Source organism: Mustela lutreola, chromosome 11, assembly GCF_030435805.1.
Source record: "Mustela lutreola isolate mMusLut2 chromosome 11, mMusLut2.pri, whole genome shotgun sequence".
Lineage (NCBI taxonomy): Eukaryota > Metazoa > Chordata > Mammalia > Carnivora > Mustelidae > Mustela > Mustela lutreola.
In genome coordinates, this window is record NC_081300.1 from 96,349,124 (window position 1) to 96,375,952 (window position 26,829).

General features: G+C 54.1%; 1 protein-coding gene and 1 long non-coding RNA gene across 20 annotated transcripts in view; one reads left to right on the forward strand and one right to left on the reverse strand.

Annotated features, from left to right (window-relative positions):
* Positions 1 to 26,829, reverse strand: part of PITPNM2 (phosphatidylinositol transfer protein membrane associated 2) — a 135,479-nt gene that overhangs the window by 40,199 nt on the left and 68,451 nt on the right. The window lies entirely within an intron of this gene.
* LOC131811448 (uncharacterized) lies at positions 23,541 to 25,158 on the forward strand. Of its 2 annotated transcripts, none has more exons than XR_009345938.1 (3): positions 23,541 to 23,715; positions 23,901 to 24,251; positions 24,395 to 25,158. It is a non-coding gene; the product is annotated as an uncharacterized LOC131811448 (long non-coding RNA). The 2 variants fall into 2 exon arrangements; XR_009345939.1 differs by having other exon boundaries at positions 23,553 to 23,715; positions 23,901 to 24,015.

Below are 26,829 nucleotides of genomic sequence, written 5' to 3' on the forward strand. Positions count from 1 at the left end.
AATTGAAGATAAGTTCATCAATGGAGACACCCCGGTGAATACTGAATGAGTATTTTTGAGATTGCGGCACTTGCCATTATTGAATAGAATATAAAAACCTTGACAATGGACACAAATAATAATATAACTAAAATTTTCCACTAAAATTGAAAGTGGGGAAAACAGAGGTGGATGGCATGAATGCTGGTTCATTATATAGCTTAAAAAATTGAGGGAAGAACACTTGGAGGACAGGGACTTTTAGGAAAGTGGAACTATCCTGGATGATACACATTGTCGTATGTTTGTCAAAACTCAGAGAATATGCAACACAAGGAGTGAGCCTAATGCAAACATGGGCTTTGAGTGATAATGATGTACCAATACAGGTTTATCAATTGTCACAAATGTCCCACACTGGTGGGGGATGTTGGTAGTGGCAGTGGCTGTGCATGTGTGGGGCAGAGGGCTACAGGGGAACTTTCTGTACTATGCTCTCAGTTTTGCTGTGAACCTAAAACTGCTTTGAAAAGTAAAATTTGTTCATTAAAAAAAATGATTCCAATCTCTTCAAAGTTTTTCTTGCAGAAAGTAGACTAAAGCTTTCCATAGGCTAGGGAAAGTAGGAATTGGGGTGGCATTATTCATGGACTGTAGAGTTTCTATTTGGGAAATGAAAACATTTAGGAAATAGTAAGGTAGGTAGAGGTACAGTATTATAAATGTACTTAAATGCCACGGGACCGTACACTTACCATGTTTACAAGGGCAAATCTTATGTCATATATTTACCACAATTTTTCAAAAGTAAAAATGTAGTATACAAAAACCCACTGAGTTGTGCATTTGAAATGAATTAATTGTCTGGTATGTGAATTATATCTCAATAAAGCTGTTTATAAAGTTTTTCTCGGGGTGCCTGGGTGGCTCAGTGGGTTAAAGCCTTTGCCTCCGGCTCAGGTCATGATTCCAGGGTCCTGGGATCGAGCCCGGCATTGGGCTCTCTGCTCAGCAAGGAGGCTGCTTCCTCCTCTCTCTCTGCCTACTTGGGATCTCTGTCAAATAAATAAATAAAATCTTTTTTTAAAAAAGTTTTTCCCTTGAAAATTTTTTTCTCTCTTCTCTACATTAACTTGAAGAAACTTTTAGGAACTACTATCACTTGAAGAGGAAGAAGTGTGGTTCTGAAGTTTAGCAATTTCCTCCCATTTCATTTCAAATACACGCAAACGGATTTGTCTTCAGTTAAATTTAAGAAAATTAAACTCGATTTTTCATTTTAAAACTGCTAAAAATGGCTAAAACCCATTTTGTTGCTGTTGTCATCACTACTCTGTATGTGTCTGTTTGTGGGAAAGTTTGAAATGATGCTCGCTGGAGGCTGGTGAGGGTTATCTCAAATCAGCGGAATTGGGTGCAACTTTTCCTTGTACTTTTATTAGTTGACTTTTTACAAGGCAGCAGCAAGCAGAATTTGAGCAGGAGTCTGAGTACCAGCCAAAGAAGGACAGTCAAGGTAGCTGTTAAAAACCATGTACTTTGAGTCAGCCAGACCTTCTGCTACCTCCCAGCGGTGATCGTGGGCAAATTGCTTAAAGTCTTTGATCTTTCATTTTATCTTCTACAAAATAGCAAAATAGTAGTTGAGAACAGCACCTGCCCCATTGGACTGTCTTGAGCATTAAATGACATAATGCACATCAAATGCTTAACCCACTTCCACCCAGTACTCAGTGTGCAGTTAGGTGGTGTTTCTGAGCTCAGCAGGGGTAGGAAGGCTGGTGCCTGAGCCCGGATAGCTTTCTGGCTGAGCTGCTTACCTAAGGTGCAGCCCCTAAACCCACCGCCATCAGGGAAGGACAGCCTAGCACCCAGGGCACAGACGTCCAAAGGACAAGCGACCCTTTGGCAGGTGCCTGGTTGATTTCATAGACACACGCATAGACATAGACATAGACACAGGCACGGCAGGGTCCCCTTGCTTTCTCCCTGGTTAAGCCTGAAGCAAGAGTGTGCAGGCGGACCCCAGGCCGCTCAGGAGAGAAGGTAGTGTGACTGGTGTGTCTGCCTGTGCCCTGAGCCCCCTTCAGCCAGCAGCTGAACTCGCAATCTCATTACACCCACTCCGGCTGCCTCGGCGCGTGCGAGACACACATTTCATCTCTGTCCCTGCAGAAGTCGTGATGGGTTAGACAGAATCATATTTTACTACTCACAACAGGGCCGCTCCCAGTGCCTGGCGCGGTGAGAGGGAAGAAGAAAAGCACGCGTCTCCCGAGGCCCTTCTGCAAGGGAGGCTGGGCGAGGAGTCCGAGTGACCGCCGTGCCCAAGACACACCTGTCTGCACAACCCCCCAGGCTTTCTCCAGGGGGGACAGGACAGACCTTCCCATGGGCCTCTGATAGGGCCCCTGGCTTTCTGGAAGCCCTGAATTCACGACCTCAGGAAGGACCCCGGCCCCCATGGTCATCAGTGTGTTAGAGGAAGCAGAGAGGCCAGAGGTCAGAGTCTGAGCCAGCTGGCGTGGTAATCAGGGAGGCCATCGGGGCTGAGCCCAGCCCTGGACAAGGCACGAGGCCTGGCAGGAAGGGTGTCATTCCCTTCCTCTCCGGCAGCCTGTCCCATCAGGACCCATACGAGGAAGACAAAAGGAGCCTGTGGGTGACCAGGAACCCCTGGTTCTGCCTGAGGGGTCAAGGTCAGGACATGTCTTAGGGCCTCCCCAGGCTTCAGGGATCCCCCTGGCATCCCTGAAGGGGCTGGGGTGGCCAGGCTGGAGGGACTTTAGTAGAGCCTGGTGGGTCACTGGGGTTGGGCTCAAAAGGGTGCGTGACCGAGCAGGTGGGCAAGACCCCTCTTTGAGCGAAGGCCGTGGGGAGACGCCGGACTGGGAAGGGAAGAAGAAAATTGAGTTTATTGAACCTAATCTGCTTTTCCATGATTAGCTGTGGTTTACGTCACAGATGGAATTTAGGAGCGTGGCTGTGCAGACACAGCGGAGGATGGAATCCGTCCAAACGCAATTCGGCTGCATTCTGGCCATTAGGTCTGGAAGCGAATCGAGCCAGGCCCTCGGAGCCTGCCTAGACATCTGTGACAGCGTGGAGGGTGGCTGGCGGGGGAGACGGGGGCCGAGGCAGCCTCCAGGGGATGTGTCTATAACATCCCCTCTGGTTCTCTTGGGTCTCTCTTCCACATCCTCCAGGAAAGCCCCCTTCCTCTGCTCTCGGCTTCCCAGGTCTGCGGGCCCCTCCCTCATCGGAGGCTGAAGCGGGTAACAGAACTTCACCTGCCCCCACATGGGCAGCTCTGCCCCTACCCTCTGCATCCAGGGATGGTTGGCTCCAGATGAATGGGGGTGCGCAGAAGAAAGGAGCAATTCCTTGTGTGCCTGGGACCAGCCCCTCCAGGGATGGGGGAGTATGTGCACGACGTCTGCATCCACAGCTGCCTCTCTGCCCCCTGGGGGGTCAGAGCAGGGGCAGGCACATCCCCCAGGAAAGTGTGAGCTGGAAGGAGCTGGGGGAGGAGCGGGTCGCATCCCTGCCCCCAGAGTCTCCAACTGTAGCTGGAGATGGGGGGCTTCCACCAAGACTTCTCTGGAGGCAACGGTAAAGACCCCCCACTCCAGTCCAACCGTCACCTTATAAGTGAGACTGAGACCTGGATTTTGCAAGCGTGGTGGGTTGGAAGACCCAGCGTTACCCCCTGCCCTGGCCGGAGCAATGAAACAAGGCCTCATGGAGCCCCCAAAGCCCTGGGCCCCCATGCAGGCACCAATATTTCGGGGAAAGGCCATAAATATCATCGCTGTGTGCCCAGAGCGCCGGGCTGGGGAATGCGGCCAAGCCACTGCAGGGCTGGACTGTCAAAGCCACGGGACAGAGAGCGGGCACCGCAGGACACGCACTGCTCTGCAGGGCTAGGAACCCTTAGAAGATCCTTGAAGGAAGGTAGTGTAGCTTTTCTTCTGTAACACCCCAGCCTGAAAGGCAGCCGTGAGATCAGTCGGAGAGCTTTCCATCGCTGTGCTGGAGACAGCAAAGCAGGTCCAGAGAAGGTAGGCTGCCCCACTCAGGGACAGCCACAAGAGAAGGGCGACTGGCACTCCAAATTCCTGTCTCCCACCCTCCTGCCAGGCCTGCAAAACCCCCCTCTTTTCGGGAAAAGGGGAGAGGAGATTTACAGGTGAGGAAGTCAAAACCGAGACCAGCTCCCCCGGCCAGCGCTCCCCTCCTAATCTCTCCTCATCGTGCTCCAGGGACCCTGCTCTGCTGGTCACTGTAGCTGTGACCATCACCACGCTGGCCTCCAGGGGGTGCTCCCCATAGCGAGCACAGAGGCCAGCTCAAACAAGCCTGCACGCCACCGGGGCCGAGATGTGACGAGGGAAACAACCGCAGAGGGACCCTACCCGACAGCCTGGCTGGGGGCCGAGCCCATCCTCTGGGGCGTGCTCCCGGGCCTCCTGCCCCCCACCCCGCTCCGTCACCTCTGCCAGAGGCTATCACTGCAGCAGCAACATCCAGATCATTCCATGTCACCAGAACACGTCACTCACCTAAGGTCCTGCATCTGGAGCATGCTGGCCTTGGAGAGGAGCTCCCCTCTAGGGAAGAAACCCCAAGCTATGGGGTGGGAAGAAGGGGGGACCCCCAGATATTTGCAGGTGGGGGGCACCTCCGGGCGGGTAAGGCTTGGTGACCCTAGTGTCCAGCACGGAGCTTGGCGCATTGGCAGGTATTGGGTGCCCTGTGGATGCTGCCCCGGAGGGCCTCCGCGAATCCTGCTGCCAGGGGAAAGAAGCTGTGGGGCACCCAGCGTGCCCAGAGGCAGAGCTGGGATTTTCACTACCACTGGTGACGACCGCTTGTCATGATGACAGTGTGATAACAACTTTCGTGGAACATCAGTGACTATTGCAGCTACCAGGGCTGGGGGCTTACTTCCCGGGCCATCCTGGGCTCGGGTTTTGACCGGACACCTCGATGGGGGCGGGGGGGGGGCAGCGCCTGGCAAGCTCTTGTGCCTCCCACTGGCCATCCTGCACCTTCTCTCTGATCCCCGTCTCTCTCTCCTCCAATTCCCACCTGCCGTCAGTCTGTCGCTCTCCTGGACCCCCGCCCCCGTCAGCACACAAGCATGCAAGGAACGGCTCCCAGGTTTGCAAAAACCAAATCCCACGGCCCACAACCCCACTTTCTTGGTACCACCCCCCTCTCTACTCCTCCCTTCTGGCAAAATCCTCCTACGCTTAGCTGTGCTTGGGATTTCCATCTTCCCAGGCTCTTTCCCAACCCACCACCCCACGGCAACTGTGCCGGTCAGCCCGCCATTGACCTGAGCCAGGGGTCCCTGAGGGGCTGAGCCAGACTTCAGTCCTCATCGCCTCCAGACCTTCGCTAACGCCTGCATTTAACACCCAGTGATGGAGCACAAGCCGGGGGCTGGCAGGGAGCACTGCCCTTGCCTTGGTTTCTGCCCGGACGAGGTTCTCTCTGCTCAGCTGACACACCCACCGATGAACCTCTGCTCGGAGCCGCCTCTGTGCACCATTCCAGGGGCCCCAAGCAAAACAGCCATCAGCAAATTATGATGTGCTTTTTGTTCCAAAAGAAACACAGCTGGTCTCGTGCAGGCTGCAAGTAGCCGGGTGGGGCTGACGTCCCATCTGGAGGGGCGCACGCCCCATGCTGGAGTGTAGGAGCCGGTGTCCCCAGTCCTGCCCGCTTCAGCCCACCACATCCCGACACTCCACGGCTCCCCGCACTGCCCGCAACCACAGCTCCCAAACTTGCCAGATCCTAGAGACCACACGGAGTGTGCTTTAGAGATACAACTGAGGAGCAAGGGTGGGGGGTTGTCAGAGCCTTAGCCCCCCACCCCACCGTGCCTCCCTGCAGGGCAGTCCCGCATACAGAGTGTGAGGAGGACGCTGTAGGGGACGTCCAGTCTGTCCAACGCTAATGCTCCTGGAGGCCCTACCAGGGTTGCGTCACAACCCACACTCCGGGGCACAGCAAACCAGACCTTCTGATTGGTTCCCTGGTTTACAGACCCCTCCGACCATTCACACAGTCTGGCAACCCAAGTAAATTAGGAGTCACGGAACCCTCCCGCTTGCCTCACACCAGATGGACTGCCCCCACTTATCTGTTTTATTTCTTTTCTTTAAAGACTTCTATTTATTCATCTGAGAGAGAGAGAGAGAGAGCATGAGAGGGGAGGAGGGGCAGAGGGAGAAGCAGACCCCCGGCTGAGCAGGGGGCTGGATGCGGGACTTGATTCCGGGACTCCAGGATCATGACCTGTGCCGAAGGCAGTCGCCCAACCAACTGAGCCACCCGGGTGCCCTGTTTTATTGAGATGTAATTCACATACGATATACAGCTTTTCAAAGTGTCCGATTCGGTGGTGATGAGTGTATTTACAGACTGTAGCCATCACCACTACCTGGCTCCAGAACGTTTCCTCACCCCAAAAGGAAGCCTGGGTCCCGTGAGCCCTCGCCCTCTGCTCCCACCCCCACCAACTTCCTGCCTCTCATTCGTCCGCTTTCTGTTTCCACGGACTTGCCTTTCTGGACGCATCACGTAAATGGATTCGCGCCCCATGCGGCCTTTTGTGTCTGCCTTTCTTCCACTTTGCATCACGTTTTCAAGGTTCATCCACGCCGTGGCACGGAGCAGTACCTCCTGCCTTCTTAGGCCAGAATGATATTCTACTCCATGGCTATTACACCCATTTTTATAGCTGAGGAAGCCAAGGCTGCGTGTCATCAAGGGACCTTGTCTCCACCGTGACTCAGTAAGTATTGGGAGTCCGGTCCATCTCTCTGTGCAGCCAAGACAGAAACAGCTAAGAATTGAACAACCGTCATCGAAAGGGACATCAGCGTACATACATATATACCCTTGGCATGAATAATAGCATTTTATGGTTTACAAAAGCTTTCGCTTCATGCTCTTGCTTTTTCAAATTAACCTACAAGGTGGAACACACAGGTATGCTCTATGTTTGCAAGGACCCAAACGGGTAAGTGCTATGTTCGAGGTCAGAAGTAATTATTGATGCATTCCTGGTGGTCAGAATCTGGATACAATGTGAGCAAACAGGACAGCTTTGATACATTTTTACAAAGATGTCATGTTTTTATTTTTTTAAGATTTTATTTATTTACTTATTGAGAGACAGAACAGGAGCGGGTGGGGTGGGCGAGGCAGAAGGAGAAGAGAAGCCCAGGCAGACCCGCGACGTGGGGCTCTATCCCAGGACCCTGAGATCACGACCTGAGCCGGATGCTTCACTGACTGAGCCACCCACGTGCCCCTCAAAGATGCATGATTTAGAAAAATACTTTTTTTCTCTCTTTCGGGTTACTTTGTAGTAAATTCAAACCTTGGAGCCAAGGGAAAACCCACGTAAACTCCATGCAAGAGTATTTACTTGGTTTTAATTTAATGTTTCTGACTGATCTCGGAAATAAAGATTGCTATTTCTTTCAAAATACAGACTCCTTGGTTCCAGCCCAAATCACTGCATTGCCAAGGGAGGGCCATTTGGACCATTTATTGAGGTTAAATTCTCAACCTCATCATCTGGTAGACAGGGTCCTTAAATTCTTGTCTCAACAAACCCTCCAGCATCCCCTCTCAGCAAGAGATCTTAGACCGGGGCCTGATGTCAGGCTCCATACCAGGAGCTAGGGGTCCAGGGGACTAAGACAGAACCCCTGAGGAGCCTCTTGGCCACACGAGGAGACAGACCTCCCTGAGTCATCGAAGACCTGCTGGGGAATATTACTCATCCTTAAAAAGGAAGGAGATTCCCACTGTAGGAACCCAGCATGCTTCCTTCTCTTAGAATAAGCCAGGCGAGTTCCTGATTCCGGCCTCGGCCCTGCCTGTTAAACCCCTGTACCCCAGCCTTGGCCCGGCTGGCTCCCTGCGGTGATCTGGGCCTTGGGCCAGAGGCCGCGCCCCCTCTGTGGAGGACCCCCACGGCTCACCACACTCCCGAGCGAGGGGACTCACTCGTACACTGCCCCCCTCCTTGACAGCACGGACAACCCCACACCAGGGACCTCGCCTGCATCCCTTGCGGCCGGAAGAAATGACAGCACATCTGTGCTACTCCCCCTTTTCGGTCTCTGATCCTGGGGAGCAGGGGGTCTGGCACCTAGCAGGTACCAAAGAAGGTTCGCTCGGCGAATGTTCCCCCAAACCCCTCGTCAGGCAGATAGTGCCACTAAGCAGCCAAAGTGCTAATTACAAACTGCTCTGTTAGCTGTTCTCAGAGCGACTACAAGATCCTCCAAGAATAGCGCACGATTCCCTGCCACGTCCTTGGAATAACAAACCCAGTTTCTTGACGGCGTCTGTGACTCAGACTGTTCCCAGAGCCAGACTTGCCTCCCCCCAAGAGAGTGCTGTGTGCAGGGACAGAAGCCTCAGACAGACAGAGGGCTGGACGCTGTTCTCCACGGAGGGCATGGGGGGCCTCAGGAGCCATCTTAGCCCCCTTCCCGTGGGGGAGGCGGGTGTTTGGCCCTGAGGGGGATCCGGCAACACTGGCTGGCCCCAGTCACCTTCGCTCCCAGATGGGCCCAGGGCTACAGGGTATCACCCAAGACCGCCATGTTCTCGTTAGAAAGTTGATGCTTGTGAGTCGCCAGGGAAAGGTGGGAAGAGGAAAGCCCAGAGGGGCTGAGTCATTTCATGGGGCCACACAGAGAGTCAAGGGCAGGACGGACGAATCCGTATCTCCTGGCCTGTGATCCAGGCTACGGTGCCCTTGTGCAAGCATGGGTCCGGGCAGCCTAGGCCACCAACAGTTGGGTCCAAATGCTCAACTCAGTAGGGAGCAAGCAGGCCTGGTTGGAGCCTGGCCCAAAAGGCCCAGCCAGTGTTCCCAGGGGGAGTCGTGCATGTGTGTACACGCAAATTCACGTGTCTGTACAGCTCTGCCCAGGCCTTGCTCTGTCTCACTGAGTAAGTAGTGTGGCCTTTACAGCCAAGTTTCTCAGGGCTGCCAGGGAACACTATATGCCTGGAAAATTTCCCCGCTCTTCTTTGCAGAGCTATTAGCTTCCCTTCATTGCCTCATAAAATCCTCCCGGCAATGATGGATGCCATCCTATCATGGGAGGGAGGGAGGAAAGAAAACAAAGGGGGGAAAAAGCCTCTGGTTAAACTTGGAAAACCCCATGGGCACATAACTTGGGAAAAGAAGGCATCAGAGGAGGGTGGGTGGCCTAGTTCAGCTGCACAGGCTGTGCACTGCCCAACTCTAAGTGACATTCTTATGGACTACAAGATTGGCAGTCCCCTGAGTTGGGCAGTCCCGGGAAAGGACTCTGCTTGATTTGGGGCCAAGTTTTCAAGAGTCTCAAGGCTCGCTCCTCACTGACACCTTGTCCTAGCACAAGGACCTTTCAGTTCTCAGGAGCTGCCCCTCAGTAACTAGTGGGTAAGAAGAACTGATCTAGATTGGAGAGGAGGAAGGGTGAAGGGTCTGGCATCTGCCGAGTCATTCTGGGGGCTGGGCTGGAACTAGCTCCGAGCCCAGGACTTGAGAGAAGAATTAGCCATCTTTTATGAGCTGAATCTCACTGACTTCTACAGCATTCTCCTTCCTTTCGCCAAAGCACTCCCCATTCCTACCTCTGCCTTTCAGCAGTTCTGGAAAATTCTCAGCAATGAGCTCTCCAGACGTGGCCTCTAGCTTATTTTTCTCTTCTCTCTGTGGAACTCTAATTAGATGGAAGTCAGGTGTCCTTCTCCGCTCCATGTGTCTTATCTTCCCTACACCTTCCTCCTTCTAGTGTTCCGGGTGGTTTCTTCACGTCTGGCTTCCAGTTAGAAACCCTTTCTTCAGCTATGATGACTCTCCTGGTAAAGTTCTATTTGGTTCTTTTCCAAACCTGCTTCATCATTTTTTTACGGCTCTGTATTCCCTGCACGGCGTTTCAGCCGTGCCTTCTATTTATTTAAACGCATCGAACATAGTTATTTTCCTGTCTCTGCCTAAATGCTGCAGGATCCAAGGTCCTGAGGGTCTGTTTCTGCTGTAACTTGCTCCTGCTGGCTCTGGCTCTGGCTCAGAGTGCCTTCTCTCTTCTTAGGCTTGGTTATTTTTGACTCTGAACTGCTCATTTTCTGTGGAAGTTATGTGTAGAAAGCCTCTGAGACTCGGGATGAGGGTCTGTGCTCTCAGACAGAACTGATGCTTGCTTCAGCAAACGCTTGCGTTACTGCCCTGGGGACAGAACCCTCCACCACAGCGGAGCACAGTCGGGGCTGAACCAGCCACAGGTCTGGGCACAGTCTGGTCGCCCTTTGGCTCTGTTCCTCCTCCAGGCTAGGTGTCTTTGTTTCCTGGGGCTGCTGTCACAAAACACTGCAAACTGGGTGACTTTAAAGAAGTCGCTGACTTGCTCGTGGTTCTGGAGGCTAGGAGTCTGAAATCAAGGTGTCAGGTTGGTCCCTTCCTCCATGGCTTTCTCTTAGCTTCTGGAATTTGCCAGCAATCCTTGGCATTCATTGGCTTGGGGCTCTGTCCAAGGCCACGTGGAATTCTCTGTGTGTCTCTGGGTCCCTGTGTCTTCACGTGGCCTTCTTTTTAAAGATTTTATTTATTTGACAGACAGAGATCACAAGTAGGCAGAGAGGCAGACAGAGAGAGGAGGAAGCAGGCTCCTTGCTGGGCAGAGAGTCCGATGCCGGGCTCGATCCCAGGACCCTGGGATCATGACCTGAGCTGAAGGCAGAGGCTTAACCCACTGAGCCACCCAGGCGCCCCTTCACGTGGCCTTCTTATAATAATGCCCACCCTACTCCAGTAGGACCTTACCTTGATTACATAAGGTCACAGATCCACCAGTGGGGCCGGGGACAGGGACACGATTCAAACCACACCTCTTTCCTCCAGGCCGTATGCAACCTCTCGGAGCAGCTTAGATCGTATAATCTCTCCATTTTCTTCTCAGCCTGGCCTGACTTTAGAATTTTTGCTCTGTTCACTACAGCACACTGCCTTCCTTCCGTCACCCTGAGAAGGACGACCTGGTCTCCTGCAGCCTCCCCTGTGCCCCCAGGGGCAGGACACAAGAAAGGACAGTGTGACAGAGTTCTCCCAGGATTCCCTCAAAAGCAAGCTGAGGGCATGCCTTTGTTCTATGACGAGAACAGTCCTAATTTTGAACAACTTACTTAAAAAAAAAAAAAAAAAAAGCAAGCAGTCAATATAATAAATTAGATGAAAACCTTTTTTTTTTTTTTTTAAATATTAAATGTTCCTTCCATTCTTGGGATAAATTCTACTAGGTCATGCTTGCATTATTCTTTCCATATCTGGCGGAATTAAACTTGCTTTTTTTTTCCCCCCCAGAAGATTGTAGGTTTCTGTTCAGAAGTGACACCGGCCGGCAGTTTGGCTGAGTTACCCTCTGATTCTGATACGAGAGAGAGCTCCTTGGAAGAGGACCCAGAACGCCTTTTCCTGTCCCAGAACGCCTTTTCCTGTCCCGAAACAGCTCCTGTAACGTGAGGATAATCTATTTCTTGAAGGCTTAGGAAGTTTTTTTTTTGTTTTTTTTTTTGAAAGATTTATTTATTTATTTGACAGACAGAGGTCACAAGTAGGCAGAGAGGCAGGCAGAGAGAGAGGAGGAAGCAGGCTCTCTGCCGAGCAGAGAGCCCGATGCGGGGCTCGATCCCAGGACCCCGGGATCATGACCTGAGCCGAAGGCAGAGGCTTTAACCCACTGAGCCACCCAGGCGCCCCATAAGGCTTAGGAAGTTTTATCCCCATTTTAAGGGACAAATTTATTTTCTTGAGAAGCCAATTTTGGAAGCATTTATTTTCTCAGAAAGTTCTACATTTCACTTACGTTTTCTAATTAATTGGCATAAAGGTACATATAATAGTAAAATCTCCGTAGTTATATTCTTTTTGTGTCTTCCACTTTTTATTTTGAAATCAGACCAGCCCTTTCAAAGAATACACTTAGAACTATTGATAACATCTACTCCATTTTCTGACTGCACTTGTAACAGTATCTTTTTGCCTTCTCTGAATGTTTTTCTCTAACTTCTTGAATTGAAAGCGGACTTCAGTAATTTTTATGATTTGGGGTCTTATCTGCCTTTTAATAAATGGATGTAGGGCTATAGCCTGTCCTTTGAGTATAGATTTGGCTTCATGCTGTGGGTTTGTATATTCAGGGCTCTTACTGTTCTTCATTTAAAATCCCGGAGTTCAGAGGCCCCAGGATGACTCAGCTGGTGAAGCCTCTGCCATTGGCTCAGGTCATGATCTCGGGGTCCTGGGATCCAGCCCCACATCCCTGCTCAGCGAGGAGCCTGCTTCTCCCTCTCCCTCTGCTGCTCTGCCCACCGGTGTTCCCCTGCTCGCTCTCACTCCATCTCAAATAAATAGATAAAATCTTCAAAAAAAACAAACAAACAAACCCTGCAGTCTGAAATTTTCATCTCGACTCCCTCATCTGACCTAAGAGTTACTCAGTTTTCTGTACCCGATGTGTTCCTCTGGAGGACTTTCCTCGTCAACTCGCATGCAGTTGTAAGAAATAATGCAGGGAGATGGCGAGCACGCTCTCCAGTCTCCCGCCAAGGAAACATTTTACAGAGTGATAACATCACAAGCAGGACACCAACACTAAGAAAATCTACAGGTTTTCATCACATTTTCCCAGTTCTCCTTGTACTTACATGCCTGTGTGCTGTGTGTGTGTGTGTGTGTGTGTGTGTTACGTCCCCACACAATTTTATCATCTGTGTCCACCCACGTAGATGTCTTGGAGACTTTCGAAGCTCAACACTGTTACTCTATATTTGTCCTTCTTCTTCCCTCATAAGATCACTTTTTATTTACTGTATTTGAAGCTACATGGTCAAGTACAGAAAGTTCGTGTATTTTAACTTCGACTTCCCAGCAGAATATTCCTTTTACCGCATTAAGCAATTCCTCAATCCCTAAACTACGCTCATTTTACTTCTCTTTCGCTGACATTAACATGGCTCATTTGCTTTCTATGCTCTGTATAAGAAGGATTTCTTTCCTCATCCTTTTATTTTCAGATTTCTTAGGTTTCTTTTTCTCTTTTTTGGTCTCATTCAAAACAATTTTTTTAGCTTTATTGAGAGAATGTCTCTGTTCTCAATCATTGTGGTTACTGACATTTAGACTAATTCTTGCCATTTTCTGTTTACAATATGTATTTCCTTTCAATCTTCTTTGCTTTTTTTTTTTGGATTCTTTTTTTTTCTTAGATATATATATTTTTCTATATTGCATTGGACGTTTTGTGTTATTTTTATTTTTCTAGAGCAGGATCTGCAAACTTTTTCCATTAAGGGCCATATAGTAATTATTTTAGGCTTTGTGGGCTATGCAGTCTCTGTTACAACTTCTCAGCTCTGCCACTATAGCAGGAAATCAGCCATAGAAACATATACTAACAAATGGGTGTGGCTGTGTTCCAATAAAACTTTATTTACACAAATGGAGCATGGGCCAGATCTGACCTGCAGGCCACAGTCTGCTGACTCCCACTCTAGGGGTCCTCTTCAAATATTTAAATGCACACACTAAACATATACTTCTCCAGAGTGCCCAGATTTAATAAGGGTCTACCTCTCCTTCCCCAACAAGAGAAGAAACTTGATAGCTGTGTATTCATTCTACTTCCTCATTTATGCACCAAACTATGTAGGTCATCCGAGAACCCCTTCCTGGCCCTCATATGTCACATCTAGGCTTGGAGCACACCTAGAATCCTCTCTCCCTCCTGAGTACGATTCGACCATTGTTTCCTTCCTCGGTCTCATTCCATTTTCACCCCATCTTTTACTAAGTCCTCGTGGTTTCTTATGCGCTAAAGGCATCTCTTTGTCCACATGGATATTTAATAATATTTGTTCTATCACATCATGGGCTTTGGGGAGCAGGAGGAGAAGGCAGCAGCATGCCCTCAACCTGCAGATGGTGACCTTGCCTCTGCTTAAAATGCCAGGGACCTATTTTTCAGCCTGGGGTCAAAGAGAACATGAGCTGGCCCTTTCCCTGGTGGCAGAGGAAGGAAGGTGTCAGCAGATACAAGCTCTCCGTGCAGCCGGCCTAGGACAACGGACCAGGCACATGGGCCTCAGTGGAGCCAGGCGTGAGTGCAAGCCCTGGCTGCACCTGGATGCAGCTGCCACTGTGGGCCGCCCTGTCTTCCCTCCCCAGGGATGTGAGCATCCCCAGCAGGGTCCCCTGTGGCTGGAGCTCACGCAGACTGGACTTCTGTTATTTACCACCAGAAAAGTCCTGACTAATCGGAGGGTGATGCAGCCTCTTTGACCTTCTGCACAGTTACTCACTTGCTGAGTTAACCTCCTCCTCCAAAAGGGCATTATGATAAATTTCACCCCAAGGTCAAAATAAACAATGATTAAAAATTTCAGATCGGCTAAAGTGTTTTTCTTTGTATGGTCATTCTGAAACCTCTCATTCTGTCTTCTGAGTCCACGTGAGTCGTGGGGAGGTCATCTGGTTAGGGGACGGCCGAGGCTGGCTGGGGTGGAGGGCAGGCGCGGGAGGACGTAGGAGGACATGACGTCCAGTGTCCCCAGCGTGCACCGATCTTCTGTGTGGGGAGACTTTATCCACGAAACATGGATACTCTCTGTGCAACTGGGAAGTTGCTCTGGGCTTCTCACGAATCTGGGCCCCCTACCTGCATGGGGCCTGGAACGACCTCAAAGGTCTGTCTCCTCCAGAGGAGACATTGCCGCCAGCCCGGCCTCCTAGCGCGTGCGCAGGTTTGGTGCTAAACAGATACAATAACTTGGTACTAAAATAAAACCAAGCTTGGTGACATCTTGACACAGCTTTGCAGGAACAGCGGGCTCCTGTGTACACAATGTCCCACTCTGCACGCCTATTTGTAAATTAATCACACATCAGTAGGCTTTGCTTGGAGCCACATGTTTCTGGACCACTTGGAGGGGAGATCAGGCTACGGGACCTTCTGATCATCCTCAAAGCCAGACCCATCATTTCAACAGATCCTAGATGGAAAAATCTCCTTCTTGCCCGACCCCTGAGGGCCACCCTCACCTTTCTCCCCTCCCCTGCAGGGGCACACAGGGCAGGGGGAGCTCCCCACAAGCCCTGTCTATGGTGTCTGCATACGCTAATAAGACAATCTTAAGATAGATCTGAACGAACACGCTTGTGAGGTGTCCAAGAGAGCAGGACGAGAGAAGGAAGGAAAGGGTTGAAGAGAAGTCAGTCATGGAAGGGGCCTCCGCCAGCCATTGTGGGGGCCCCCGTGTTCCCCAGGGGCTCTGTCCTACGGAGTTAAGCTCCCGCCACCTCTGTCCCCAAGTCCACCTGGCTCCTGGAACACCACCGGTCAGCCCAACCCCCATCAAACTTCCTTGAGTCAGCTCTGAGGGGCCCTGAGGACTGACCTTGGCCCTGGCCCTCAGGTCTGGGCGGTCCTTGAGCCTCAAAGGAAAGAGTATCCGGCTGAGCTCCGCCGCTTGTATATGTCACAGCCGCTTATATATGGCCTGGGCTGACTCATCTGCGAAGGAGAGCTAGCACCCGAACTCTGCCGGAGCTCTCGGGCAGTGCTGGGGGCGCAGGTGGAGGGTGCAGGCTGATGGCTCACGTTCACATTGCCTGGGAGACCAGCTCTCGATTCAGAGCTGCTCCGGACCATTCTGTGCCCACTACTCACCGGGAAGGCTTCACATGACGACAGACGTAGGGACTGTGCCACAGAGGCCCCGAGCCCTGGAGGGGCCTGGTTGGCTTCTTGGTGCTGCTGCCTCCTGCCAGACGCCAAGCATGAAAGAACTGAACTGACCTGCTCCCCTCTTCCAGCAAGTCCTCCTGGATTAGCAGACAAAAGCTGGAAGTCCTTCCGCCCTCTCCCAATCCTGTGGGGCCCTCGACCTTGTCCCAGCCCTCCTCGGCCTCAGGCCAGGAGCTAGGGTAATCACCTGCTACGTAGGCCTAGGGTAATCACCTGCTACGTAGGCCTCGAGATCTGGCTCTCTCCACATTCAGCCCAATTAGGGGGTCACATGCACTTGGCTGCACCCCCAGGATTTCATTAAGAAGGAGGCCAACAACCAGAGAGGGGAGCATGTGCTAAAGCTTCCCCTGCAGGGCTTTGCCAGCAGGGAGGTCCTTGTCCCCTGAGGTCCAGCCCTTGGCCTTAGCGGAGAGCCGGCAGGTGCGGACGGAAGGCACGCTGGCCTTGGGTCAGCTGAGGCGCTCTGAAGCCTCAGATCCCCAAAGTGGGAAGCATGTGTGTGAGTCCCTTCCTCGCAGGGAAAGCGGCACCACTGGCCCCTTCATCCTGTGACTATCGGCCACGTGCCCTGGACAGGCCCCACATGAAGTCAGGGGCGGCTGGAAGGTGGGACCAGCAGGTCTAAGGCTCTTCCCCACCTCCATGGGCTGGGGGCCGGCAGATCTGAAGCTGGGGCACCCTGAGGCCCATGGGGGCCCATCGAGGCCGTGGTCACTGGCAGTGAGAGACCCCGGGCTCCGCCCACCCCACGTCCCCCTGGAGCGAGGCTGTTCAAGAGCAGGAGGAAAAGAAAACAGAGCCATCTGCTTGTCCTGAACTATTAACTGGGGGAGGAGGGTGGGCAATGCGGGGGGCTCAGGTGGGAACCAGTATTGGGAAGGGGGACTGGGACCCTTGCACTAGACCTGGGGGATCCCGAGTTCGCAGGAGCAGGGCCTTGAGCCCAGGGGGGGCCTCCTGTCCGGGAAGCACAGCCCAATCCAGCCTCATTCCCTGGCTGGCTCTCTTTCTAGTAGTGATCGGAAGCTCCCCGTCCCCTCCTCTGGGGCATTTTGCAGAAGACCGAACCGGGGCTGGGCAACATCAGGCAGTTCAGCCAAGGCCTCATAGCCGCTGAGGACCAGGCCGGCAGTGCACCGGGTCCCCAGGAACCACCTGGGGCCCTCCCCGTGGGTCTCACGTCACCGCGCAGAACCAGGGACTCCCTCTACCCCACCCACCGTCCCTGTTCTACCTTGGCCTTCGTTCCGACCCTGTTGGTTCTCCTTGGTGGCAGAACAGCTGCCCAGCTGCTGCCCACTCTTCCATTTTGGGTCCCCCCAAATCCTCCTAGAAGCTGTCAGAGTGTATCCAACCACATCTGACAGCTCCCTCCGGGGTCCTGCTCCCAGAACCTCCCTCAAGGCCCTTGTACTCTGCCCATGACCTCTCTGGCCCTCCCACCTGGCCGGCCTGACTCTCCAGCTCCATCTGCCCTTCTCCCTGTCTTCCCGAAAGCCATGTCACAGGCAGCTTCCACGCCGCGCGCCTCAGCACCCCAGCTTTGAAGCCCTCGAGGGCAGTGCTCACATCTCCTACCCGGTCCCTAGTGTCTGGCGTGCAGCGGGGGATCCCTCACTGTCACCTAAAGCATTCGCTGTGATTCACACTTGCTGCTCCTTCTGTCAAAATAGCCCTTCCCCACCTGGTCTACGTGGCAACCCCCCAAAATGTCCTGAAAGACTTTGCCAAATCAGCTCCCGCTCTGTGAGCCCCCCGACCACTCCAGGAGAAGCTGGGCGCCCAAGGTTTCCCTGACAAGCACCTCACCTTCTGTTCCCACACCATTCCCACTGTCCGGGCCCAAACCGCAAGGCACAAGGGCAGGGCCCACATTCTGCTCTCTCAGTGCTGGGCACACATACCACGAGGCACTCTGTAGACCTCTAGAAACCCTTGGCAAGCGGGGGTCAGGGATTCTGGGAAGGGAGAAGACCAGCCAAGGTGCGTGGCAGGGCACAAAGAACCCCGGTGTTTCCGAATGGTCAGAGAGAAGGTACTTTGGGTCATTTCTGGGGGATCTTCCAAGGACCAGTCCTGGGGGTGTGGTCAGTCAATGAGCCACCTACCCTGTGGTTCATTACATGGTGGCCACTGAGCCTGAGTCCTGGAAGAGGGTCTACCAGACAGAGTGGTAGGCACAGATCAGGCCAGGAGGGAAGCTGCCTGGGTCCCGGCTGTGACCTGCAGCACTGCGGCTTCCGGAGCTGGGTCTGTGCTCTCTGCTGGGTCGGGTGGGGGTAGGGGTTACTCTCCCAGCGTCACAGCCCTCCATGGAATCCATGCCCCGTGAGGGCAGAAGACCTGCTTCTCCAGCTTCCTGCTGACTGGCTTGATGGAACCTGCCTGGGCTTCCCTCACGGGCTGGTGCAAGGCTAGGCGCTCCAGCCAGTATGGACACCAGGCTGGCCTGGGGGCCGCACAGCACGAAGTACAGGTGAGCTTAGGGATGGGGTCGGGGGAGGGCAAAGCAGAACCAAAGTCAGCCCAAAAGGCCCCTGGCATTTGGGGTGTGTGACTCCCGTGATGTGATGATGTGGAACCGGCATATCCACGGAGAAAGAAATATCGGCGCCCACCAGGGCCTGGGCGTGGGGAGATGGGGAGTGACTGCTAATGGTTTCAGGGTTTCTTTTGGGGTGAGGAGAATGTTCTGGAATAGACAGAGGGGGCAGTCACATGACCACAGTCTAATATATTGTGCATGAACTAAATGTGGCAGAACTGTTAACACAGTTTTATGTTATATGAATTACATCTCAAAAAAAAAAAATGTTTTTCCCAGGAAAAAAAAGAAAAGTCAGGCGAAACTTCAAGTTAATCAGTTTCCCTTCTTTGTCCAGTGTGTCCTGGCAGCCGCCCCTTTTTCAGTGAGCCGGCATGCCAGCTCCTTATCCCAACCACGAGGCCATGAGGGCCCAGCATGCCAGTCGGGGAGTTTTCTGACTCAACCTTTGTTTCTTTACAGACTGTAAGAAAGGAGAACTGACTGGTCCCTTTTCTGCTTAAAGACCTTCAAGAATTCAACTTTATGCACCAAAGAACCCCCAGGCTCCTTATCCAGAAGCTGAAGCTCCTGCAGGAACTGAAGGGCGGGCGACTGCGTGCGTCGAGCTCCCTGGCCAGTCTCGGTGCCTGTGCTTGCTGCCACTATCTGGGTCCCCACCTCCGCAGGGACACTCTGCTTAGGGAGCCGAGCCCCAACCACATCTGCCTTGTTGATAAAGCTGTCCCTGGCCCACAGCCTCCTTGGCCACAGCTGCCCTCCTGTCCGCCAGGCTCTCTGTGCATGGAGGGGGTGTGTTACTGTGCACACTGTTACCCCACAAAGCTGCAAGCTCTTGGAGGGACGGGGCTGCGTGTCTGCTGTGGACCCCAGGGCCTGCTGCCACCACAGGGCTGCCCAACTTCAGGGGGCGCTCTTCCCTTCCACAAGGAGCACATTTCCAACCCCCGGTCCCTCGGGGGCTCCTTCCGAATAGACACCCAGCCCTCCCGCAGATAAACAAACGGCTCTGTCAAAACCAGAGGTCGGGGAAAGCCCGGCCGCACCTGCAGCTGGAGAGCTGTGTGGACACAGTGTCCAGACAGCACACAACGGGCAGAGGTTGAAGGCTAGGGCTGCGAGGCCCAGGGAACGCCCAGGGCAAGCAGAAAGCACAGCTGAGAAAGGGTTCCAGAGTCCGCGGGCATAGGTATGGAGTTCTTTAGAGGTGCCCGGGGTGGAACAGGGTTCTTAAGGGTGCTAGGCTGATGCAGACCGAATTGCAGAACCCAGAAACTGAAGGAGAACTTGTAACCCAACGTTAGCATCGAACAGATGAAAAATGAAGGCCAGGACCGATGGAACTGATCTATCCGTCCATGCACCTATCCACCAGCACCTCTGTCCGCCCACGCACCCACGCGTACACACACGCATGCCCGAGACCATGCAACACCCACGCATCCGTCTGTCCACACGTGCATCCACGTGTCCATCTGCGCACCCAGGGACCCATCCATCCCTCCCCTCCCTCCGGGGACTGAGGGCAAAGCCGGAATTGGAGCGGAGAGTCCTGGTCCTCTCCAGCCAAAGGTCTCTACAGTGAGCCTCAGCTGTCTTTTTTAAGCCCATGGCAGCTCTGGGAAACGGCCAGCAAGGGAAAAGGCCAGCAAGAAAGCCCCTACTGGCAGGGCTCACACAGAGGTATGGACCACGCCAGGCCCCTGCCCTAATAAGGCCTGTTCACTGTCGATGTGGAAACTGCAGCCCTCGTGGGGCCCTGTGACCATCAGCAGTGCTCTCTCACGGCAGCATGGCTCTGCAGGCAGGGGTGCCTCCCGTGGGAGCCGGGGAGGCACTCCAGTGGCTGAGAGGCGGAGCAAAGACTCTGAGGCAGGACTCCGAGGCAGGTGGCTAGGGGGCCCTGGGTCATCACAGGATGACTGACAGGAGACGAGCGGGAAAGAGCTTGCATGTCAGGAAGCCAGGCCCCTTGGGACTTCAGAGCCCGCCAAAGACCAGATACAAGGGAGTCCCTGAAAGTTGTGGGGGAGGTGGTCCCAAGAACAGTGGGCAGAAGGGATTTAGGCAAAGTGACCCCCCTCTCTGAGTGCCCGGGGTTTCTGTGAGCACTACAGACAAGACCCAGGGGTGGCAGCAGACCCAGCGCCATCGGTGGCCAGCTGCCGGCAACAGACAAGGTGGGGAGGCGGCACAGGTGTTCTTACAAAGGGGACTGTCTGAGAAGCAGGAATTACAGCGGAAGGTGGGCGGGGGGGTGCCGTGGGAGGCCCTGCAGCAGCAGAGGGGCTCCCGCTTCTCCCCCTCCCTCCTCCCTACCAAAGGAGGGGCCTGACTCGCATCTGCCTACCCACCCTGCGCAGGCACCTGGGTCCCCATCTGCTTCCTCCTTCCCCATTTCAACATGCTTTGGCTGCAAATCCAGGGAGACATGTTGCTGTTCGTGCCTAGACTCCCTCCCAGAGAGGCAGCCGGGTGGAAGGACAAGACGGAGGCCCCGCACCTGCCCTCCTCACCTCTGACCTTAGACATGACACTTAGAACTGAGCCTCCCTGGGCTCCTCCGTGAAGAGAGGGGGCAATACCTCCAGCAAGGGAGTCAGACGTCAGTGTGGAGGGCGCGCCACGCTGTGCCTGGCAGTTGAAGATGTAATCCGTCCCTCATGGCGATACCAGGAGCACCAAGCTGCTGGATGCGGCCCGTGGCGGGGGCTGCGGGGCTGGGGTCTGCGGGGGTCTTGCAGGCACTTGGGGCGACACCCTCCCTCAGGTCCAGGAATCCCAGGGGAAGCGCCTGGGAGCAGAGGCTATCTGCGGAAGGCTAAAAGGAGAGGGGTTACCCTCGGGGCCTGATGTAGTTCAGAATTCAGGGCTCCCCGCATTTCGATGGGTGACGCTGCTTCGCTCAGCGGGACCCGATAATCAGATACACTGACATTTCTGCAGGGGACTTCGTGGACGTAGACTGCGCCGAGGTTATAAATAGCCTCACTTGGACTATAAATAGCCTCACCTCGGTTCCGGCGGGATTTTGCTGCCAAATGAGTTATGAAAAAGCATTGGTTTTCTGAGCTTGCGGGATTCTGGAATCGAGGCTAGGGAATTATGGCTCTGCATTTCGGCATCTCTTCCCCAGGAAACAACTGTGTGTTGGGCCTGGTTCATCCCACAGCCGATGCAGTCCAGACGATGCGCATCATAGACACCCTGCCCCCCCAAACTTGCCAGGCCCTGACCCCGGGGCACGCAGTGCAGGATTAGTCACAAACCAAAGACAGCTTTGCGCTCACACATAAACACACAGAGAAATGTGTGTAAATACAATCGCACCAGCAAACAGGGCCGGGAGCCCTACTCTGGGGATGGAACCCAGCCCTGGGCAGCCAGGGACACCTGCTCGGGCCAATCCCTGCCCACACTGCTGAGCCACATGTGTGTCCAGACCTGTACCTGGACCAGAGGAGGAAGGGGCAAGGGGGAGGAGCCACAGGCTTCCTATTCTCTGGATTCGGCAGGGGCAGTGACAGCACCAGACAGACTGGGGTCTAGTCCTGGTCCTGCCATGGGAGCCGGCGGCCTCAGAGGGGTGGCCAGACCTCCTCACTGAGCTGCATTTCTTCATCTGCCAAGTCTAAATAATGGGGCCTCCCCAGGTTTTGGAGGGCACATGCAGGTGCCCCCAAGGGCTTGGTGCATGATGGTGCATGATTGCAAAATGCTTGGTGACTCTTCTGTTGCCTCAATGTCCAGTATAAAAAGAGCTGCTCTAACTGGGCAGCTTTTCAGTCCCAGAGATTCCCCCATGTCCCCAGGGCTCTCTTCTGAGGTAAGTCCCTTGTGGATTTCTGCCCTGCATCAGGTTTTCCATATAAATATACACAGAACCTTCTGGCTGCTCTGGCTGCCGAGGGGATCCCCACAGGACAGGGCTCAGGGTCAGGAGAGAAGAGCCTAGAGCAGGGACAAGTTTACCCTGAAAGAGGAGGCATGACATCGGATGGAACATGGGTTCTGAAGCCGGAACAGGGCTCTTATCACAGCTCCCCATTTACCTGGTCTTAGCAAGTTACTCTGCCTCTCAGGTTTGTTTTGTTTTGTTTTTCATTTTAAAGACTTGTTTATTTTTAGAAGTGGGGGCAGAGAGAGAGAAGGAGAGAGAGAACCTCAGGCAGACTCCCCACTGAGCCCAGACCCTGACGAAGGGCTCGATCTCATGACCCTTCGATCACGACCTGAGCCAAAACCACGAGTTGTACACTCAACCGACTGTGTCCCCAAGGCATCCCTCTGACGCTTAGTTCTCATGCTTATAAAACCAGGTCTGGTGCCATGTACGCTCAGTTGAGGTACAGTGAGAGTCTGTCCCTCACAGACTAAGGGACAGTGAAACATAAAATGCCCAGCACCCAACACTCAAGACAGGGTCCCGGCTGCCGTGATTGCTGTGGCGTGACACCACCTTGGAACCACCTGCTAACGGAACGCTTCCCTTTGAACTGTGTCCTCACGCTCCAAACAGTTGGGCTCAGAAGTGACTCACTGAGATCGTTATTACAAACCTTCCCACTGCCTGTTTGGGCGCCCTGCCCCCACTCTCTCACTCACCCCCATGTTAAGGCCAGGGAGGGTGTACAGATGTGCCTCCCCGCCGCCTCCAAAGGGAGGACTAAAGCCAAGGGAGTACCCAGGACTTGGTCAAGGTCATCAGGCAAGTCAGTCATGGGGAGGAAATGAGAGTCCCTGATCCCAGGCCCCAGGCTATCCCAACCACACCTGACCTCCGGGCACTCTGGGGCCAAAAACCTCTTAACGGGGCACAGGTGTGGGAAGTGGCCTTCAGTGACCTGGGCTGGGGGAGGCACGAGGCAGGGGAGCCCAAGAAGAAGGCGGGGTGGCTGGGTGAGGAAACGGAGTGAGCCTCTACTGGCCCAAGACCGCACACAGTCTGGCTCTTCTATCACTGGCAGGGAGCCTGGGGCTATTTCGGGAAGCTCTGCACACAGCCCGCCACTTCCCTGCCAGGCTGACTAGGTCAAAAACAAAACCAACCCAGCAACAGCCCGTGTCAACAGGGTGGTAAGTGAGGAGGCGCTGAACAGCCCGGAGCGGAACAGCAGGCCTGGGGGAGGAGGAGGTGGAGGACGGCGGGGGCAGGCAAAGTCCTCCCACCCTGGGGGCGGGGGGGGGGCAGGCAAAGTCCTCCCACCCTGGGGGCGGGGGCGGGCAAAGTCCTCCCACCCTGGGGGCGGGGGCGGCGGCAGGAAGCAAACGAGGCAAGTTGGAAGCCGCAAGGTGCAGTGGGAGAGACCAGTTCCGGAACCAGACAGACCTAAGTTCCAGTTCAAGCGTCGTCTTCACGTAAGTCGTTCGACCCCTTCAGGCCTCAGGTTACCCGATCGCCCACGAGACAACGCTGTGACCCTGGATGTGTATACGAAGGGTGACACCTGCCCTCCTCCCTGACATGTCCGGTCATCCCTCTGGGCTACTTAAAGCCACCTGTGCTGGGCAGCCCCCCATGCCCCCCGTTCTGTCCACAACAGGTGCTCAGCAAACACCTGTGGATGGGGTACACCAGGGGCGGGGCTGGCCGTAGAGACAGCAGGACCAAGGAGGGGAACAGTCATCTGGCAGCATTTCTGAGGAGCCCAGCACCTCGTGAGTAGCTGACCCAAGTCACCATGTGAGTCCCTTGACTCAGATCACCTGCAGATGAGACACAAGGGCTCAGAGGACAGACATGCCCGAGGTCACCTGGAAAGTCAGAATTTCAGGAGGCCAGCAGCCTCCAGTGAGGGCTGAGGTTTGCAGCATGCTGTGACCAGGTCTTTCGGGAGGAAAAAAACGGGAGCTGATGGGCAGCAAAGGAGTGTGGCTCGGAGAGGAATACACAGGTGTGGGGGAGGGGGGATTCTGGAATCTTTCCTTGGGGCCCGAGCTGATTATGGGTTAAGGGGGTGGGGTATGTGTACCGGAGATATGACGAGCCCAGTCTGACTCCTGGCCCTGCACTTGTTCTCACTCGACTCTCTAAAAGTCCCAAGGTTGGAGTCACAATAGCCAGAAGGCGGAAGCGAGCCAAGCGTGCGCTGACAGATGAACCAGTACGCGAATGTGATCCCTCCACGGGCCGGAACGTTACTCCTCCTGCACAGGGAAGGAGCCTCTGCTTCCTGCTGCACCGTGGATGTGCGTGGAAGACACTGTGCTGAGTGACAGTACCCAGTCGGGAGGGACAGGTGCTGCGGGACGCCACACACAAACGCAAGGCACGTTCACAGGGGCGCCAGGGGCTGGGGGAGGGAGGGGTCGGTGTTTCATGGGGACGGAGCGTCAGTGTGGAGACAGCAACAAGAAGCAGAGATGACGGTGGGGACAGCTGCCCAAGGGGAACGTGCCTGAGGCCACTTAACTGGACACTTACAGGTAGTTAGGGTGGTAAACTCTGTTACACGTATTTTACTGCAGTTGTGGGGGGGAACTCTAGAGTTGGGTACAGGGTCTCCTTTCAGGGTGATGAAAATGTTCTGGAACTACACAGAGGTGCTACTTGCTCACCATCGTGAATGTACTAAATGTTACTGAATTGCTCACTTTAAGAGTGAATTTTGGGCGCCTGGGTGGCTTAGTCGTTAAGCGTCTACCTTTGCCTCAGGACATGATCTCAGGGTCCTGGGATGGATCCCCTCAGCAGGCTCCCTGCTCGGCAGAAAGCCTGCTTCCCTCACCCTCTCCCCCTGCTCACATTCCTGTTCTCATTCTCTCTCTCTCTGCCAAATAAATAAATAAAATCTTAAAAAATATATAAAAATAAAAGGGTTAATTTATGTTATATGAAACTTACAAACAAAACAAAACTTTAAAGCCTCTGGGTGTAAGCCAGGTAGCTCCCCCGGACAGGCACTCTGGGGGAGGCTCCTGGGGGAGGCCAGCAGGATGCTGAGCCAGAAGACAGAGCAAGGGGAGGGGCGACCCAGCTGCAGAGGTGGAGGGCTCTATGGGGACAGCAGGAGGGGCCTGATGGCCTGGGTCCTGGGGGGTACCCTTTGCCCCCACCCTGCAAACCCACCAGCCAGCCAGAGAGAGGGTCTGGGGGTCTGGGGCTGGCTCTGCCACATCACCTTGGCTGCCCTTGGGGAGGTCCCTGAGCTTTTGGATGGGGCCATCCATCCCCAAGACAAGCACAGGCTCAGAGCTCTCGGGGATAGGGCTGCTCTTGGCAATGCCTACCCTGGAGGGCTGCTAGACCACCTCCCAGGACGGGCTGTTCACTGCCTACAAGGTCCTGCCAGGAAGTCCCTATGCTGTGCAGTTGGCCTCCTGGGGACTCAACCTAGGGTCCTGGTTGGCTCTTCAGGTCTACATTCTGCTTTTCTTCTCCAGGACACCTTAAAATAAGTGTCCAAATGGCACACCCCTCGGCCACCACCTCCCCTGTTCTGGACTCTCTGAGTCCCCTAACAGAGGCAAAGCTGCCCTAGCTGACCACAGAGCCAGAGACTGCTAGAAGCCCTAGATCTAGTTTCTGGGATCAGCTGCCAGCCCGCTGCTACTGAGTGAAAATTGCTGTCTAGCTGGAATCTCAGACTGTGACCTTAGAAGGAATCAGGGTCTTTGCATGTATGATTAGTTAAGGATCTTGAGATGAGATCATCTCGGATTTAAGGTGAGCCCCCAATCCAATGACAGGGGTCCCTGGAGAAGAGGAAGAGAGACAGAGGGGCTGGCCATGGGTGCACCAAGGCAGAATCAGAGTGATGCAGTCAAAAGGCAAGGGACACCAGGGGCCACCAGAACCTGGAAGAAGGGAGGATTCACCCCTAGAGCCTTTGGAGGGCACACGGGCCTGCAGACACCTGGAGTTCAGCTTTCTGACCTCCAGAAGTATGAGATGATCAAGTTCAGTTGCTCTCAGCCCAGCCTGCAGTCCGGTGTGCTGGCAGCCCCAGGGGACGGGACACGGGATCTATGGCATTGGGAAGCAGGACACTGCCCAAACCGACCGCACAGATGTTAGCCAGTTTCCCCCTGCTTTGCACATGTGCAGGAGAAGAACCCATTATGTCCTGGTGGGGAGGCCACACCAGCACTCAGGCAGGAGGGAGTAAGCCTGTGACTGTGCTGCCACCAGGTCTGCAGCCAACTAGCTAAGGGTACTTGAGGGCCAGTGAGTAGCCCTTCTGCATCCACAATACAGACACTCAGGGGAAGCGGCCACTGGACATGCAGCCAACCGGCCTCTCTGTTTTCCCTGCTTCCCCATACTGCACCTGGACAGCCTTTTCTAGGCCCCTAGGGGCACCAACCCTAAGCAAGCAGCCAGAAGCACCCCCCACCCCAGGTGAGGCCCCAATCCAGGGACTGCAGGTTTCTCTGACTAGAAGTGCCCCACCCCCACCCTGATCTTGGCTCAGCATCTCCTACTGGTCTCTATCCTGGAGGAACCTCTCACTGCAGTAAGAAGCCGGCCAA